Genomic DNA, 13722 nt, shown 5'->3' with positions numbered 1-13722 from the left:
AAAAATTGGGTCATAAATACCATTTTCTGTATAGATTTTTTTTCCGCATACAAATATTAATTTTTCCGTATTCATGCATATCTTTCTAGTATTTTGTTTTGTTATATGTATAAGTTATTCATATTGTAAGTGAATTATTTTTCTGTTTTAGGACATGACTTTGACATCTTTAAGTGTTGCAGTTTGCTTATATTTTTGATTTTATATTCTGGCTACCTCAATGGTGTTAATGCTTTCGATAGGATGGTTGTAATCAATGCTGTGGAAACAGATTTGACAATACACGGTTTCTGGTCGAAAACAAATGCATACCCTCAACCAGAATATTGTCCAACACAAAATGATGATGATAAAGACTTACTCCTAGGAAGCATGGTAATAATATATAATCTATACGTAGTTATTTCATTTTTCTTATGTTATTTCATTTTTGTTATGTTTCTGTTGTTAAATTGTCTTTCCTGTTGTTTCTCGTTTTTATTTAGATTCCGCATTATTTGTTGATTGAGATGCGCCGATGCTGGCCCAGCTACAATGAGAATAATGGTAATGTTTGGAGTTATGAGTGGCAAAATCACGAAAGTGCTCCAACCTTCACAAAATCCCATACTTACACAAGACCATACAGACTTTTGCAGCTTTGGATCTTTTTAATGCTATTGAACGAGTTGATATTAGACGATCTTTTTAATGCTATTGAACGAGTTGATATTAGACCTGTACATGATGATGAACCAGAGGACTTCATTCCAGGGAGAGTTTTATCGCAACATTACCTAGACATCGACCTGGTATCGAGAGGATTGAAACTCAATCGATATGTTCTAATGACAGTAAAATAATGGAGATTAGTGTTTGTCTCCTACCTGGCGTACCTGGTTTCATTAACTGTCCTTATTGGTGTAATTATACGAGTAGTTTTTGGTTGGTGAAGTATAGACAACCTCCGCCTCAGCGTCAGCGTCTGCTTCGGCTTCCGCCTCTCCCATTTGCCTCCGCCTCCACCTCCACCTCATGATGGAAATCCAAATCGAATAGATGATACAACTAGGAGTCTAAATCCTTGGAGTCGTCCGGGCGGTGCTCTTTCTCTTTTTTGTGGGGAAATGTTTATTATGCCATTTACCAATTATATGGTTTATTGTAAAGTGTGGCAAGGTAAAGCGTGGCAATAGTAGATTTTTTCCCCGTATACCGTTTTTGAATAAAAATATTTGGATCATAAATACCATTTTTCGTAAATAATGGATTTTTTCCGTATATAAAGGTTATTTTTGTTTTGGAATCATTTTCAAAAATATTTGGATTATTATTAAATATCCGCATATATATATATATATATATATATATATATATATATATATATATATATATATATATATATATATATATATATATATTAAGACCAATAATAGATTTTTTTGGCCTAGGCCTGTTTTGAACAAAAATATTTGGATCATAAATAACATTTTTCGTATATAAAAATATTTAGATCAATAATAGAATTTTTTCCCGTATACAAACTTCATTTTTGTTTAGGTATCATTAACTAAAATATTTGGATCAATTGTAAATTCCGTATAGAAAAATATTTAGTTCAATAGAATATTTTTCCCGTATACCATTTTTGAATAAAAAAATTGGGTCATAAATACCATTTTCCGTATAGATTTTTTTTTCCGCATACAAATATTAATTTTTCCGTATCCATGCATATCTTTCTAGTATTTTGTTTTGTTATATGTATAAGTTATTTATATTGTAAGTGAATTATTTTTCTATTTTAGGACATGACTTTGACATCTTTAAGTGTTAGCAGTTTGCTTATATTTTTGATTTTATATTCTGGCTACCTCAGTGGTGTTAATGCTTTCAATAGGATGGTTGTAATCAATGCTGTGGAGACAGATTTGACAATACACGGTTTCTGGTCGAAAACAAATGCATACCCTCTACCAGAATATTGTCCAACACAAAATGATGATGATGACGACTTACTCCTAGGAAGCATGGTAATAATATATAATCTATACGTAGTTATTTCATTTTTCTTATGTTATTTCATTTTTGTTATGTTTCTGTTGTTAAGTTGTCATTCCTGTTGTTTCTCGTTTTTATTTAGATTCCGCATTATTTGTTGATTGAGATGCGCCGATGCTGGCCCAGCTACAATGAGAATAATGGTGATTCCGCATTATTTGTTGATTGAGATGCGCCGATGCTGGCCCAGCTACAATGAGAATAATGGTAATGTTTGGAGTTATGAGTGGCAAAATCACGAAAGTGCTCCAACCTTCACAAAATCTCATACTTACACAAGACCATACAGACTTTTGCAGATCTGGATCTTTTAATGCTCTTGAACGAGCTGATATTAGACCTATACATGATGATGAACCAGAGGACTTCATTCCAGGGAGAGTTTTATCGCAACATTAGCTAGACATCGACCTGGTATCGAGAGGATTGAAACTCAATCGATATGTTCTAATGACAGTAAAATAATGGAAATTAGGGTTTGTCTCCTACCTGGCGTACCTGGTTTCATTAACTGTCCTTATTGGCGTAATTGTACGAGTGGTTTTTGGTTGGTGAAGTATAGACAACCTCCGCCTCAGCGTCAGCGTCTGCTTCGGCTTCCGCCTCTCCCCATTTGCCTCCGCCTCCACCTCCACCTCATGTTGGAAATCCAAATCGAATAGGTGATGCAGCTAGGAGTCTAAATCCTTGGAGTCGTCCGGGCGGTGCTCTTTCTCTTTTTTGTGGGGCAATGTTTATTATGCCATTTGGCAATTATATGGTTTATTGTAAAGTGTGGCAAGGTAAAGCGTGGCAATAGTAGATTTTTTCCCGGTATACCGTTTTTGAATAAAAATATTGGATCATAAATACCATTTTTCGTAAAGAATGGATTTTTTTCCGTATATAAAGGTTATTTTTGTTTTGGAATCATTTACTAAAATATTTGGATTAGTATTAAATATCCCTATATATATAAATATTAAGACCAATAATAGATTTTTTGGCCTATGCCATTTTTGAATAAAAATATTTGGATCATAAATAACATTTTTCGTATATAAAAATATTTAGATCAATAATAGAATTTTTTCCCGTATACAAACTTCATTTTGGTTTAGGTATCATTAACTAAAATATTTGGATCAATTGTAAATTCCGTATAGAAAAATATTTAGATCAATAGAATATTTTTTCCCGTATACCATTTTTGAATAAAAAAATTGGGTTATAAATACCATTTTCCGTATAGATTTTTTTTCCGCATACAAATATTAATTTTTCCGTATCCATGCATATCTTTCTAGTATTTTGTTTTCTTATATGTATAAGTTATTCATATTGTAAGTGAATTAGTTTTCTGCTTTAGGCCATGACTTTGACATCTTTAAGTGTTAGCAGTTTGCTTATATTTTTGATTTTATTTTCTGGCTACCTCAGTGGTGTTAATGCTTTCGATAGGATGGTTGTAATCAATGCTGTGGAGACAGATTTGACAATACACGGTTTCTGGTCGAAAACAAATGCATACCCTCAACCAGAATATTGTCCAACACAAAATGATGATGATGAAGACTTACTCCTAGGAAGCATGGTAATAATATATAATCTATACGTAGTTATTTCATTTTTCTTATGTTTCTGTTGTTAAATTGTCTTTCCTGTTGTTTCTCGTTTTTATTTAGATTCCGCATTATTTGTTGATTGAGATGCGCCGATGCTGGCCCAACTACAATGAGAATAATTGTAATGTTTGGAGTTATGAGTGGCAAAATCACGAAAGTGCTCCAACCTTCACAAAATCCCATACTTACACAAGACCATACAGACTTTTGCAGCTCTGGATTTTTTAATGCTCTTGAACGAGCTGATATTAGACCTATACATGATGATGAACCAGAGGACTTCATTTCAGGGAGAGTTTTATCGCAACATTAGCTAGACATCGACCTGGTATCGAGAGGATTGAAACTCAATCGATATGTTCTAATGACAGTAAAATAATGGAAATTAGGGTTTGTCTCCTACCTGGCGTACCTGGTGGCGTACCTGGTTTCATTAACTGTCCTTATTGGCGTAATTGTACGAGTGGTTTTTGGTTGGTGAAGTATAGACAACCTCCGCCTCAGCGTCAGCGTCTGCTTCGGCTTCCGCCTCTCCCCATTTGCCTCCGCCTCCACCTCCACCTCATGTTGGAAATCCAAATCGAATGGATGATGCAGCTAGGAGTCTAAATCCTTGGAGTCGTCCGGGCGGTGCTCTTTCTCTTTTTTGTGGGGCAATGTTTATTATGCCATTTGCCAATTATATGGTTTATTGTAAAGTGTGGCAAGGTAAAGCGTGGCGATAGTAGATTTTTTCCCCGTATACCGTTTTTGAATAAAAACATTTGGATCATAAATACCATTTTTCGTAAATAATGGATTTTTTCCGTATATAAAGGTTATTTTTGTTTTGGAATCATTTTCAAAACTATTTGGATTAGTATTAAATATCCGCATATATATATATATATATATATATATATATATATATATATATATATATATATATATATATATATATATATATATATATATATATATATAAAATAGATTTTTTTGGCCTAGGCCTTTTTTGAACAATAATATTTGGATCATAAATAACATTTTTCGTATATAAAAATATTTAGATCAATAATAGAATTTTTTCCCGTATACAAACTTCAATTTTGTTTAGGTATCATTAACTAAAATATTTGGATCAATTGTAAATTCCGTATACAAAAATATTTAGATCATTAGAATATTTTTCCCGTATATCATTTTTGAATAAAAAAATTGGGTCATAAATACCATTTTCCGTATAGATTTTTTTTTCCGCATACAAATATTAATTTTTTCGTATCCATGCATATCTTTCTAGTACTTTGTTTTGTTATATGTATAAGTTATTCATATTATAAGTGAATTATTTTTCTGTTTTAGGACATGACTTTGACATCTTTAAGTGTTAGCAGTTTGCTTATATTATTGATTTTATATTCTGGCTACCTCAGTGGTGTTAATGCTTTCGATAGGATGGTTGTAATCAATGCTGTGGAGACAGATTTGACAATACACGGTTTCTGGTCGAAAACAAATGCATACCCTCAACCAGAATATTGTCCAACACAAAATGATGATGATGAAGACTTACTCCTAGGAAGCATGGTAATAATATATAATCTATACGTAGTTATTTCATTTTTCTTATGTTATTTCATTTTTCTTATGTTTCTGTTGTTAAATTGTCTTTCCTGTTGTTTCTCGTTTTTATTTAGATTCCGCATGATTTGTTGATTGAGATGCCCCGATGCTGGCCCAGCTACAATGAGAATAATGGTAATGTTTGGAGTTATGTGTGGCAAAATCACGAAAGTGCTCCAACCTTCACAAAATCCCATACTTACACAAGACCATACCGATTTTTGCAGCTCTGGATCTCTCGAACGAGCTGATATTAGACCTATACATGATGATGAACCAGAGGACTTCATTCCAGGGAGAGTTTTATCGCAACATTAGCTAGACATCGACCTGTCTCCTACCTGGCGTACCTGGTTTCATTAACTGTCCTTATTGGCGTAATTGTACAAGTGGTTTTTGATTGGTGAAGTATAGACAACCTCCGCCTCAGCGTCAGCGTCTGCTTCGGCTTCCGCCTCTCCCCATTTGCCTCCGCCTCCACCTCCACCTCATGTTTGAAATCCAAATCGAATAGATGATGCAGATAGGAGTCTAAATCCTTGGAGTCGTCCGGACGGTGCTCTTTCTCTTTTTTGTGGGGCAATGTTTATTATGCCATTTGCCAATTATATGGTTTATTGTAAAGTGTGGCAAGGTAAAGCGTGGCAATAGTAGATTTTTTCCCGGTATACCATTTTTGAATAAAAATATTTGGATCATAAATACCATTTTTCTTAAATAATGGATTTTTTCCGTATATAAAGGTTATTTTTGTTTTAGAATCATTTACAAAAATATTTGGATTAGTATTAAATATCCGTATATATATAAATATTAAGACCAATAATAGATTTTTTGGCCTATGCCATTTTTGAATAAAAATATTTGGATCATAAATAACATTTTTCGTATATAAAAATATTTAGATCAATAATATAATTTTTTCCCGTATACAAACTTCATTTTTGTTTAGGTATCATTAACTAAAATATTTGGATCAATTGTAAATTCCGTATAGAAAAATATTTAGATCAATAGAATATTTTTTCCCGTATACCATTTTTGAATAAAAAAAATTGGGTTATAAATACCATTTTCCGTATAGATTTTTTTTCCGCATACAAATATTAATTTTTCCGTATCCATGCATATCTTTCTAGTATTTTGTTTTGTTATATGTATAAGTTATTCATATTGTAAGTGAATTATTTTTCTACTTTAGGACATGACTTTGACATCTTTAAGTGTTAGCAGTTTGCTTATATTTTTGATTTTATATTCTGGCTACCTCAGTGGTGTTAATGCTTTCGATAGGATGGTTGTAATCAATGCTGTGGAGACAGATTTGACAATACACGGTTTCTGGTAGAAAACAAATGCATACCCTCAACCAGAATATTGTCCAACACAAAATGATGATGATGAAGACTTACTCCTAGGAAGCATGGTAATAATATATAATCTATACGTAGTTATTTCATTTTTCTTATGTTTCTGTTGTTAAATTGTCTTTCCTGTTGTTTCTCGTTTTTATTTAGATTCCGCATTATTTGTTGATTGAGATGCGCCGATGCTGGCCCAGCTACAATGAGAATAATTGTAATGTTTGGAGTTATGAGTGGCAAAATCACGAAAGTGCTCCAACCTTCACAAAATCCCATACTTACACAAGACCCTAGAGACTTTTGCAGCTCTGGATCTTTTTAATGCTCTTGAACGAGCTGATATTAGACCTATACATGATGATGAACCAGAGGACTTCATTCCAGGGAGAGTTTTATTGCAACATTAGCTAGACATCGACCTGGTATCGGAAGGATTGAAACTCAATCGATATGTTCTAATGACAGTGAAATAATGGAAATTAGTGTTTGTCTCCTACCTGACTTACCTGGTTTCATTAACTATCCTTATTGGCGTAATTGTACGAGTGGTTTTTGGTTTGTGAAGTATAGACAACCTCCGCTTCAACGTCAGCGTCTACTTCGGCTTCCGCCTCTCCCCATTTGCCTCCGCCTCCACCTCCACCTCATGTTGGAAATCCAAATCGAATAGGTGTTGCAGCTAGGAGTCTAAATCCTTGGAGTCGTCCGGGCGGTGCTCTTTTTCTTTTTTGTGGGGCAATGTTTATTATGCCATTTGCCAATTATATGGTTTATTGTAAAGTGTGGCAAGGTAAAGCGTGACAATAGTAGATTTTTTCCCTGTATACCGTTTTCGTAAATAATGGATTTTTTAGTATATAAAGGTTATTTTGTTTTGGAATCATTTACAAAAATATTTGGATTATTATTAAATATCCTATATATATATATATATATATATATATATATATATATATATATATATATATATATATATATATATATATATATATATATATATATATATATATATATATATATATTAAGACCAATAATAGATTTTTTTGGCCTATGCCTATTTTGAATAAAAATATTTTGATCATAAATAACATTTTTCGTATATAAAAATATTTAGATCAATAATAGAATTTTTTCCCGTATACAAACTTCATTTTTGTTTAGGTATCATTAACTAAAATATTTGGATCAATTGTAAATTCCGTATAGAAAAATATTTAGATCAAGAGAATATTTTTTCCCGTATACCATTTTTGAATAAAAAAATTGGGTCATAAATACCATTTTCCGTATAGAATTTTTTTCCGCATACAAATATTAATTTTTCCGTATCCATGCATATCTTCCTAGTATTTTGTTTTGTTATATGTATAAGTTATTCATATTGTAAGTGAATTATTTTTCTGTTTTAGGCCATGACTTTGACATCTTTAAGTGTTAGCAGTTTGCTTATATTTTTTATTTTATTTTCTAGCTACCTCAGTGGAGTTAATGCTTTCGATAGGATGGTTGTAATAAATGCCGTGGAGACAGATTTGACAATACACGGTTTCTGGACGAAAACAAATGCATACCCTCAACCAGAATATTGTCCAGCACAAAATTATGATGATAAAGACTTACTCCTAGGAAGCATGGTAATAATATATAATTTATACAGAGTTATTTCATTTTTCTTATGTTTCTGTTGTTAAATTGTCTTTCCTGTTGTTTCTCGTTTTTATTTAGATTCCGCATGATTTGTTGATTGAGATGCGTCGATGCTGGCCCTGCTACAACGAGAATAATGGTAATGTTTATAGTTATGAGTGGCGAAATCACGAAAGTGCTCCGACCTTCACAAAATCCCATACTTACGCAAGACCATACAAACTTTTGCAGCTCTGGATCTTTTTAATGCTCTTGAACGAGCTGATATTAGACCTATACATGATGATGAACCAGAGAACTTTTTGATCGCAACATTAGCTAGACATCGACCTGGTATCGGAAGGATTGAAACTCAATTGATATGTTCTAATGACAGGTAAATAATGGAAATTAGGGTTTGTCTCCTACCTGGCGTACTTGGTTTCATTAACTGTCCTTATTGGGGTAATTGTACGAGTGGTTTTTGGTTGGTGAAGTATAGACAACCTCCGCCTCAGCGTCTGCTTCGGCTTCCGCCTCTCCACTTTTGCCTCCGCCTCCGCCTCCACCTCCACCTCATGTTGGAAATCCAATTCGAATAGGTGATGCAGCTAGGAGTCTAAATCCTTGGAGTCGTCCGGGCGGTGCCCTTTCTCTTTTTTGTGGGGCAATGTTTATTATGCCATTTGCCAATTATATGGTTTATTGGATTTTTTCCCCGTATACCGTTTTTGAATAAAAATATTTGGATCATAAATACCATTTTTCGTAAATAATGGATTTTTTTCCGCATATAAAGGTTATTTTTGTTTTGGAATCAATTACAAAAATATTTGGATTATATATATAAATATTACGACCAATAATAGATTTTTTGGCCTATGCCATTTTTGAATAAAAATATTTGGATCATAAATAACATTTTTCGTATATAAAAATATTTAGATCAATTGAATATTTTTTCCCGTATACCATTTTTGAATAAAAAAATTGGGTCATAGGCCCAGCTACAACGAGAATAATGGTAATGTTTGGAGTTATGAGTGGCAAAATCACGAAAGTGCTCCGACCTTCACAAAATCCCATACTTACGTAAGACCATACAGACTTTTGAGGCTCTGGATCTTTTTAATGATCTTATACCTATACATGATGATGAACCAGAGGACTTTTTTATCGCAACATTAGCTAGACATCGACTTGGTATCAGAAGGATTGAAACTTAATCGATATGTTCTAATGACAGTGAAATAATGGAAATTAAGGTTTGTCTCCGACCTGGCATACCTACTCAATCGATATGTTCTAATGACAGTGAAATAATGGAAATTAGGGTTTGTCTCCGACCTGGCATACCTGGTTTCATTTCATTAACTGTCCTTATTGGGGTAATTGTACGAGTGGTTTTTGGTTGGTGAAGTATAGACAACCTCCGCCTCAGCGTCAGCTTCTGCTTCGGCTTCCGCCTCTCCCCATTTGCCTCCGCCTCCACCGCCACCTCATGTTGGAAATCCGAATCGAATAGGTGATGCAGCTAGGAGTCTAAATCCTTGGAGTCGTCCGGGCGGGGCTGTTTCTCTTTTTTGTGGAGCAAAATAGTAGATTTTTCCCCGTATACCGTTTTTGAATAAAAATATTTGGACCAACGTCAATACCATCCTCAAATATTAGGGTAAATATCATTTTTCGTGGTTCATCATCAATACCATCATCAAATATTAGGGTAAATACTATTTTTTTCGTAAATCATAGATTGAGTTTAATTCTTCGTAAATACCATAATAAGGACAAAAGTAACCTTTATATACGGAAAAAATCTATTATTTACGAAAAATGGTATTTATGATCCAAATATTTTTATTCAAAAACGGTGTACGGGAAAAAACTCTACTATTGCCACGCTTTACAATTAAGTATATAATTGGCAAATGGCATAATAAACATTTCCCCATAAAAAAGAGAAAGAGCACCGCGGCATAATAAACATTTCCCCGTAAAAAGAGAAAGAGCACCGCCCGGACGACTCCAAGGATTTAGGTAATTGGGGTAATTGTACGAGTGATTTTTGGTTGGTGAAGTATAGACAACCTCAGCGTCTGCGTCGGCTTCCGCCTCTGCCTCCACCTCCACCTCATGTTTGAAATCCGAATCGAATAGGCGATGTAGCTAGGCGTCTAAATCCTTGGAGTCGTCCGGGCGGTGCTCTTTATTTTTTTGTGGGGCAATGTTTATTATGCCATTTGCCAATTATATGGTTTATTGTAAAGTGTGGCAAGGTAAAGCGTGGCATAATAGTAGATTTTTTTCGTATTATACCGTTTTTGAATAAAAATATTTGGATCATAAATACCATTTTTCGTAAATAATAGATTTTTTCCCGTATATAAAGGTTATTTTTGTTTTGGAATCATTTACAAAAATATTTGGATTAGTATTAAATATCCGTATATATATAAATATTTAGATCAATAATAGATTTTTTGGCCTATGTCATTTTTGAATAAAAATATTTGGTCATAAATAACGTTTTTCGTATATCAAAATATTTAGATCAATAATAGATTTTTTTCCCGTATACAAACTTCATTTTTGTTTAAGTATCATTTACTAAAATATTTGGATCAATTGTAAATTCCGTATAGAAAAATATTTAGATCAATAGAATAATTTTTCCCGTATACCATTTTTGAATAAAAAAAATTGGGTCATAAATACCATTTTTCGTATAGATTTTTTTTCCGTATACAAATATTATTTTTTCCGTATCCATGCATATCTTTCTAGTATTTTGTTTTGTTATATTTATAAGTTATTCATATTGTAAGTGAATTATTTTTCTGTTTTAGGCCATGACTTCGACATCTTTAAGTGATAGCAGTTTGCTTATATTTTTGATTTTATTTTCTGGCTACCTCAGTGGTGTTAATGCTTTCGATAGGATGGTTCTGTCTCTATTTTAGAGACCATCGTATTGTAAGTGGAGAACCCCTAATAAATGTGTAATCAATGTTGTGGAGACGGATTTGACAATACTCGGTTTTCAGCCTGTTCTATTCGTAGTTATTTCATTTTTCTTATGTTTATGTTGTTAAATTGTCTTTCCCGTTGTTTCTCGTTTTTATTTAGATTCCGCATGTTTTGTTGATTGAGATGCGTCGATGCTGGCCCAGCTACAACGGGAATAATGGTAAAGTTTCGATTTATGAGTGGCAAAAGCACGGAAAGTGCTTCGACCTTCACAAAATCCCATACTTTCGCAAGACCCAAAAGTCTCTGGATCTTTTTAATGCTATTGAACGAGCTAATATTAGACCTATATATGATGATGAACCAGAGGAACTTCATTGCAGGGAGACTTTTATCGCAACATTAGCTAGACATCGACCTGGTATCGAAAGGATTGAAACTCAATCGGTATGTTCTAATGACAAATAAATAATGGAAATGAGGGTTTGTCTCCTACCTGGCGTATGTCTTTTTATACCGATTAAGTTTCAATCCTTTGGATACCAAGTCGATGTCTAGCTAATGCTGGGATAAAACTCTCCCTGGAATGAAGTTCCTCTGGTTCATCATCAATACCATCATCAAATATTAGGGTAATTACCATTTTTTCGTAAATAATAGATTGAGTTTCATTTTTCGCAAATACCCTAATAAGGACAAAAATAACCTTTATATACGGAAAAAAATCTATTATTTACGCAAAATGGTATTTATGATCCAAATATTTTTATTCAAAAATGGTATAGGGAAAAAAATCGACTATTGCCACCCTTTTATCTTTCCACGCTTTACAATAAAGCAGCACCGCCCGGACGACTCCAAGGATTTAGGTAATTGCGGTAATTGTACGAATGGTTTTCGGTTGGTGAAGTATAGACAACCTCCGCGTCAACGTCTGCGTCGGCTTCCGCCTCCGCCTCCGCCTCCACGTCATGTTTGAAATCAGAATCGAATAGGCGATGCAGCTAGGAGTCTAAATCCTTGGAGTCGTCCGGGCGGTGCTCTTTCTCTTTTTTGTGGGGAAATGTTTATTATGCTATTTGCCAATTATATGGTTTATTGTAAAGCGTGGCAAGGTAAAGCGTGACAATAGTTTTTTTTCCGTATACCGTTTTTGAATAAAAATATTTTAATCATAAATACCATTTTTTGTAAATAATAGATTTTTTCCATATATAAAGGTTATTTTTGTTTTGGTATCATTTACAAAAATATTTAGATTAGTATTAAACTTCTGTATATATAAATATTTAGATCAATAAAAGATTTTTTGGCCTATGCTATTTTTGAATAAAAATATTTAAATCATAAATAACATCTTTTGTATATAAAAATATTTTGATCTATAATAGATTTTTTTTCCCGTATAGAAACTTCATTTTTGTTTAGGTATCATTTACTAAAATATTTGGATCAATAGTAAATTTCGTATATAAAAATATTTAGATTAATAGTATATTTTTTCCCGTATACCATTTTTTAATATAATAAATTTGGGTCATAAATACCATTATTCGTATAGATTTTTTTTCGTATACAAATATTATTTCGTTTAGGTATCATTTACAAAAATATTTGATCAATATTAAATTTTCGTATATAAAAATATTTAGATCAATAATAGATATTTTCCCGTATACCATTTTTGGATCAAAAATATTTGATCATAAATATCATTTCTCGTATATAAAAATATTTAGATCAATAATAGATTTTTTTCCCGTATACAGACTTCATTTTTATTTAGCTATTATTTAACAAAATATTTGAATCAATAGTAATTTTCGTATATAAAAATATTTAGATCAATAGTAGATTTTTTCCCGTATACTATTTTTGAATAAAAAATATTTGGTCATAAATACCATTTTTCGTATAGATTTTTTTTCTGTATACAAATATTATTTTGTTTAGGTATCATTTAAAAAAATATTTGGATCAATATTAAATTTTTGTATATAAAAATATTTAGATCATAAATATCACTTTTCGTTAGTAATTGATTTTTCCTGTGGCAAGGTAAAGTGTGGGAAAGTAAAGCGTCGCAAGATAAAGCGTGGCAAGTGAGCGCTCCTGACAGAACAATGAGAGTTGATTTTTTTATTTTCTTTGAAAGCTTTGCAGAAAATTAGTGACTTAGTTTAGCATGAGTTTTGTTTCCTTGCTATTTGTATTGTTTGTTTCTCTGTGTAGGGAAGCAAAACTCTATAATAGAGGTATTCTACTTTATTAGGAGTATTGTAGCTTATCATGTACATGTTTACTTAGTCAACTTTCCTTTTGCAATATTAGGCAGTTAAAGTTTGATATTGGTTGTTGAAAAGTAGTTAGTGCTGAGCTGGATTGTATAATATAGGAGCCACTCATATATAGTGTGTTATCTCTTTGTAAACTCTAACTTTTTACAATATTGGAAAACTGTGTTAATCAAAGTGCATAACACTCTTCAAATTCAATATGCTTACAGAGTTAATTCATTA

Source organism: Vicia villosa, linkage group LG7, assembly GCF_029867415.1.
Source record: "Vicia villosa cultivar HV-30 ecotype Madison, WI linkage group LG7, Vvil1.0, whole genome shotgun sequence".
NCBI lineage: Eukaryota > Viridiplantae > Streptophyta > Magnoliopsida > Fabales > Fabaceae > Vicia > Vicia villosa.
Note: the sequence above shows the minus strand (reverse complement) of the source record.